Source organism: Coenobita brevimanus, chromosome 22 (genome assembly GCF_032717465.1).
Source record: "Coenobita brevimanus isolate Jiangsu-jjx chromosome 22, ASM3271746v2, whole genome shotgun sequence".
NCBI lineage: Eukaryota > Metazoa > Arthropoda > Malacostraca > Decapoda > Coenobitidae > Coenobita > Coenobita brevimanus.
In genome coordinates, this window is record NC_136975.1 from 35700103 (window position 1) to 35707602 (window position 7500).

Consider the following 7500-nt stretch of genomic DNA (forward strand, 5'->3'; position numbering starts at 1 on the left):
CCCATTCCTACCACACAATTTCCTACCTCACCCATCCCAACCACCTCCATCCCTACCACCTCCATCCCAACCATACCCATCCCAACCACATCCATTCCAACCACACCCATTCCTACCATTCCCATTCCTACTACACCCATTCTGATCACACCCACAACCACACCCATTCCTACCACACTTATTCCTACCACATTTATTGCCGCCACATCCTTTCTTACCGTACCCATCCCAACCACCCATTCCTACCACACTCTACCCCACCCCAGCATATACAGAAGCTAATGAGTTTGGTAGCAACGTTTTTACCATGTCATGCCTCCTCCTCCTCCTCCCTCATCTTGAATTTTCGTCAATTTATGGCTTTCCTTGTCTTGTTTTCTTGCACCGTCTCTGCTCTTCTCTATTTTTAAGTTTCTTTGTCCACTCTGCGCTGCCTCTTGTCCTCAGCTATATCCCCTCGCCTTGTCTCAGTCTTTTTAGCATACATCTTCCATTTCCTTCCTCTTTGCACCCTTATTCTTTGCATCCTCATCCTCATCCTCATCATCATCATCCTTATCCTCATCATTACCATCATCATATTCTTCTTCTTCTTCTTCCTTTTCTTCTTCTTCCTCTTCTTCTTCTTCTTCTTCTATATAGGCATTAAAAGGATTATATGAGGTCAAAGGTCAGTTCATACAAACACACATTTTGGGATTCTGTGTTCTTGTGTGTTAATTAGAAGTATGTCAGTGTAGAGGAGCTGTGTGTAGACCATCTTGCATTCCCTTGCAATAGTTGACAGTTTGGTTTTCTTGTTTTTTTTTTTAGTTTGTTCTTACTAGTAGTGCTTGTGTTATTATTTATTGTTCTTGTTGTTACCGTTTATATTATTATTATTATTTATTATTATTATCATCATTATCGTTACTATTAGTTATTATTATTATTATTATTATTATTATTATTATTATTATTATTATTATTATTACTTGCTTCAAGGGCGTCTTCTGCGGCCCCCGCTCGATGGAAAGTCAGTTCCTATTTTCAGTCGAAAGGTTCCAGAAATTCGAACTAGGCCTACTCATGCCGTGAGGACGGAGCGAGGAATTTTCCCTTATTTTTATCCTTCTGGGACACCCGTTGAGAGAGAGAGAGAGAGAGAGAGAGAGAGAGGCAGGATAGTAGTGTTTGCTATAATACTAAATAATACTGAAGCATTATACTGTAGTATACAATTTTAGTAGTGTAAGGATGGAGGAAGGAGAGGCGAGAGAGTGATAATACAACAAACACATCACCCTTCTCTCCTATGTCATGCTGGTAATTTCAATGCCGGACCAAGGACGAGTCCATCCCCTCCACGAAAAGCAAATGCTAAATTGGGAGAAAGAGAAATGAGTCGTAACTCGGGAACCGGTGGGCCGACTGGACTGGAAATTGTTTTATTCTTCAAGTTAGAGCATTTTAATGGTGATCTGCGCTAACCAAAATTGTGCAAAGTTGCACCGGTTTTGCTGTGTTACGGTAACAGACAAACATCCTGAAATCGGATCATTATAATATAGATTACTACTACTACTACTACTGCTACTGCTACTGTTACTACTACTACTGCTACTACTACTACTGCTACTACTACTACTGCTACTACTACTACTGCTACTACTACTACTGCTGCTACTACTACTACTGCTGCTACTACTACTACTACTACTACTACTACTACTACTACTACTGCTGCTGCTACTACCACTACTATTATTATTATCCCCGCCAAGGAGGTTACGTTTTCACCCCTGTCCGTTTGTTTGTTGGTTGGTTGGTTTGTGAGCAAGATTACATAAAAATTACCGGACGGATTTCCACAAAACTTGGTAGAAGAATGGGCCTTGGCCCAGAATAGACTCCATTAAATTTTGGTGCGGATCCAGGTAAAGGTGTGGATCCAGGATTTTTTTTTTTTTCACTTTAACATTGCGAGATAGGGCATTTTTCGTTATTTTCGTAAAATTTTCAGTGAATATTACATGGATGTTGATGGCGGAGGTATGCGCTGTACTGCGTGCCATTCTAGTTATTATTATTATTATTATTATTATTTTTATTATTATTATTTTTATTATTATTTTTATATTCTTTCTTGTTGCTGTCTTGTTTGTTGTTGTTCTCCCTGAAGTTGACAAGCACACACACGTCCCTAATAAACAAGAAGACAACAATATAAATTAACTAACAGGTGTCGTTTAGCTGCCATTTCACTTCCTTTATTGCTTGATGGGGCCTTTATGGTGATGATGATAGTGGTGATGAAAGCTTTATTTGCCTCTCCATCTTAGACTTTTTGAGGGTAGTGTCTTAGGTCTTAATCCAGAAGCTTATATTCATGAGGGAGTAGGAGAGAGAGAAAGAGAGAGAGAGAGTGTGTGTGTGTGTGTGTGTGTGTGTGTGTGTGTGTGTGTGTGTGTGTCTCTCTCTCTCTCTCTCTCTCATACTTCTTTTCTCTCCCCTTCCCCTTTCTAACCATACATTTTTACCCTGTACCCTACTATATAGTCTCTCCCCTCCCCTCCTCTCCCCTCTGTATGAGCTAAGAGAGGGAGGGAAGATAGAGAGGGAGGGGATGGATGGGTAGAGTGAGAGGTGGGGAGAGGGAAGTGTAGGGAGAGAGAAAGAAAAGAGATATAAGAGAGAGGAAGGGGAGAGGGGAGGAGGGGAGGGAAAGAAAGGAAAGGGGAGAGGTGGTAATGGAGGACAAAGGAAGATAAGGGGAGGGGGAGGAGGGGAAGATAAGAGGGGAGGGACGGGGTCATGAATGGGTGGTTGACTGTACAGGGGGAACGGGCTAGGAGAGGAGAAACGAGAGAGGGGGGGAAAGGGGAGTTTGAATGGACGGGGAGACAGGTGAGTGGGGGAGATGAAGGGAGGGGAATGAATGGGTAGGGGCGCTGGAGAAAGGGAGGGGGCAAGAAGAGATAAGGCGGGGCAGGGAAAAGGGGAGAAGGCGAGGGGGACAGGGTGAGGCAGAGGGGACAAGGAGAGGAGGCAGGGAGGGGTGTAAGGAGCGTAGAGGGAGGAGGAGGGAACCTGTGGGGCGGGAGAGGAAGGCGAGGGAGAGAGGGTGAGGTAGGGGAGGGGAGACGGGGAAGGCTGGAGGTTGTGGTTGGAAGCCTAGGGAGAGGGAGGGGGATGATGTGAGGGGCAAGCAACAGTAATATTCCGGGTTGAGTGCTATATAAGGAACCTTCCCCTTTTGGTGCCCGGCTGAGACTTACCCCCTACCCTACCCCACCCATTGCTCCCTAACTCCCCTCTACCTCTCCCATCCGCCCCTCCCCCACCCCCACCCACCCCTCCACATCACAGGGAGGGGGAGTGGAAGTTGGGTAGAGGGGACGTAGGGATGTATATGGGAGGGAGAAGAAGTGATGGGGAAGGGGATGGGAATAGGACGGGGTATGAGACGTGAGGATAGTGGGTGATGTGTGCGAAGGTGTGTTTAGGGGGAGGAGGGAGGGGGAGATAGAGGAGAGGAAGGAGGAGATAGAGGGAGTGATAGGGGGAGGGAGGGAAGCAGGTGTGGTAAGTATTCAGGAGGTGTGCGAAGGGCGGGGAGGGGAGAGAGTCGTGGCAGAGAGGGGAGAGAAGTACGGGTAGTAGGTAGGGAGATGTACTGGGAAGGGGACTGGGAAAGGGAGGGAGGGAGAGAGGATAAGTAGGATAGGGAGGGGAAGGGGAGGAGTAGAAAGATGTGTCGGGAAGGGAAAGGGAACTGAGAGAGGAAGTGTTGGGGTGATGTCTATCTGTTTGTCTATCTATCTGTCTGTCTGTCTGTATCTATATCTGGATCTGGATCTATGTCTGTCAGTAAGTTTCTCTATCTATATCTGTTTATCTGTCCGTCTATCTCTCTATGTCTGTCTATCTATCTGTCTATATCTCTCTCTCTCTCTCTCTCTCTCTCTCTCTTTCTATCTATCTATCTATCTATCTATCTATCTATCTATATATATATATATATATATATATATATATATATATATATATATACATACACATGTGATTTATGGGTGGTATTAAAGAGTATATGTTGAAGTAGAAGGAGGGGTAAAGAGAAACAGACTGGAAAAATGGTTAGGAAAGAGGCGAACGTGTAGGAGAGGCAAGGAACAAGAGGAAAGGGAAAAGGGGAAAGAAAAGTGAAGAGGAAAGAGGAGAGAGAGAAGAGGGAAGAGGAGAAGTTGAAAAGGGGACTTGTATGAAGAGGGGGAGGGGAAGATGGATAGGGAAGGATATAAAGGGAAGAGGGGTATCCGTGGTGCTGGGAGGAAGGTATGAGGAGGAGGAGGTGAGAGGAAAGGAAGAGGGGAAGGGGCCTGTAGTAAATAGATGTAGAGAAGACTAGTGGAGAAGGGGAAGGGGTGCAAGGTGGGGAGAAAAAGTGAGGGAAGAGGAGGAATGTGGAAGAGGGGATGATGCACGAGAGCTGGAGAGGTGTGTATGGCAATGTATGGGAAGGGAGAGGGTGGGGAGGGGAGGTTTATATGCAGGAAGGGAGATAATGTTTATTTTTGGATGAAGAGTGAGTGTGAGGGGGAGGGGGTGGAGGAAGGTAGGAGTGAGAAACGGGAATAAGGCTTGACATTTTCCTTTTCCTTTCATTCTCTCTCTCTCTCTCTCTCTCTCTCTCTCTCTCTCTCTCTCTCTCTCTCTCTCTCTCACGCGTGTCATTTCTCAGGTCATTTCTCACACATCATCCCTCACTGTCACCGTCGAGTGCCACACCTGTCATATCTTTTCACCTCATTTTCTCTCTCTCTCTCTCTCTCTCTCATATAAGAGTAAAATCTCAACAGGCACGTGTTGTGCAAGCTGTCTTTTCACGGTGCATTTAATACGAGAGAGAGAGAGAGAGAATTGGAAGTGTGTGTGTGTGTGTGTGTGTGTGTGTGTGTGTGTGTGTGTGTGTGTGTGTGTGTGTGTGTGTGTGTGTGTGTGTGTGTGTGTGTGTGTGTGTGTGTGTGTGTGTGTGTGTGTGTGTGTGTGTGTGTGTGTGTGTGTGTGTGTGTGTGTGTGTGTGTGTGTGTGTGTGTGTGTGTGTGTGTGTGTGTGTGTGTGTGTGTGTGTGTGTGTGTGTGTGTGTGTGTGTGTGTGTGTGTGTGTGTGTGTGTGTGTGTGTGTGTGTGTGTGTGTGTGTGTGTGTGTGTGTGTGTGTGTGTGTGTGTGTGTGTGTGTGTGTGTGTGTGTGTGTGTGTGTGTGTGTGTGTGTGTGAGAGAGAGAGAGAGAGAGAGAGAGAGAGAGAGAGAGAGAGATCAGCCACACTGGATGTGGCATTGTTGTTGCTGTTGCTGTGGGCTTAAGGTGATCGGGACGTGTACATGGTAGACCTGAAATTTTTGCACTCACTGAGTTGGATAGTAAAGGATTGGCTGGTTTATTTTTCCTTTGCTTCGAGAACAACCTTTCCAGACTGAGAAATGTAGAGTATAATCGTGTAATGATAGCAAGCATTTTAGACATCATGGGTTAAAGGTGGAAATATAACAGTACAGTACGTATCATGTCCACTGCAGCACCCGACCTTCTTCTCTAGGGGAGGGTAGTTGTCTGAATGAACTCCTCCCCGTGGTATGAAGTGCAGATGAGAAGTGTATGTAGCGAGTGTGATGGCTGTAAGAGTGGATGTGTTGCAGAGGAAGTGTTTGTGTGTTTCAGAGTTAGTATGTATCATCGCTATAAATTGGTAAGATGGGAGTATAGGCAGATGAAAGGACATACTACTGGCATTCATTATATTGGCTTGGGATGCAAACTTGTTACAGGAATAGACGCAGAACACGAGACGAACAAGCTACCTCAAAGTCGTCTTAGAGCCAAGGTGGAATCTCTCTCTCTCTCTCTCTCTCTCTCTCTCTCTCTCTCTCTCTCTCTCCACCTTATTTCTCGCTTGGTTACCCTCTGCTTTATAACAGGGATGCATCTTCCCCCCTCCCACTCCTCCTGTCCCTTCCCCCTCACTCTTCTCCTTTTTACCCCCTCCTCTTCTCCTTCCCTTCCCTACTTGCATTGTCACTACCCTCCTCCCCATTATTTTCTCTGTCTATTCCCTGCTTCCCTGCCGCTCCCCTTTTCCTCTCTCCCCTTTCCCCTCTCCGATTCTTCTCCCCCTATCTTCCTTCCTCCTCTACTCTCTGTTAGGTTTACCATACTTTTAAACACACACACACACACACACACACACACACACACACACACACACACACACACACACAGGAGTTCTCTCTCTCTCTCTCTCTCTCTCTCTCTTGCAGAAACCAAATATAGAAAGAAATATAAGAACCAGGGTAGTTAATAAGGCTTTTTGGAAGTGAGATTCATGGATAAAATTATAAATCAGTATACGTATAAAGCATTTACACGAATTAAGCCACTTCAGAACCATGCGGAATTTAATGGTTTGATCTTGTAACACCTATTCTTGGCTGGGCATAGTCAGGTATTAGGATTTTTTTTTTTTTTCTGGGGTGGGAGGGGAATAATTGGGTGCATGTCGCGTTGAAGGCCAAGAGAAGTATTATAAGCGCTTTCCAGTCATTATTTCGATTAGCAAAACTTCCTTAGCAATTTGTGCCCTTTTTAAGTTTATATAATTGCTGTTAATATAATTGTCAAGTGTTGATAGCTGTATGAGTGAAATATTTTTTATAATATAATTTTGAAGTGTTGGTAGGTGTGTGAGCGAAGTATTTACTATAACTGTGATGTGTAGCTCTATGAATGAAGTCAAAGGTAAATACAACAAAAATAATACACAACTTAAGAGAATTTATCAAATGGACCCAGATTCCTTATTCTGGCTGTCCTAGCAGACTCCCTTGCTGTTCTTCCTTAGTGGTTTATTTTACTTACTGAACCTTAGATACGATAATTTTTCCCTTTTCGTTATCCATGAGTTCTTAATATATGGCCATAGTTTCATAGCCAGCATAGAGGTGGATATTAACACTCAGGGTTCTAGGACTCCCTCTCAGGTGTTTAATATCGTCTGGCGTTGATGGGATTGAATACTAGAACAACATGAAGTTAATGGTGGCAGTATTAACCCTATTTGGCTCTTATACTAACTCAGCTTAATAAAAATCACCTGCTGTTAAACGGAATATATTACTAGAGTTGTCCCAAGCATGAAAGGGTTAATGTGTCCTAAGCAGAAATAAAATGTTAAGCTGAGATGCTAGGAGGCCTTCTGAGTCCACGTTGTAGGAAATTAACCACATAATACTGATAAAGATAATAAATATAATTAGGATGTGGGAGCATGACACGAATGCTGCCAGTAAAAAAAATGCTGGTGTGTTGTTAATTATGTTGGCGATATTTGTGTCAGGTGTTGACTCCCACCACCTGTCCTTGCCACCTGCTTGCGTCTGTGAGCCACATGGTCTGGCGAGCTTTGAATTCCACCTGTTTACCTCATACTGTAAACAAATATAGCACGACCTTCCCATAATATACAC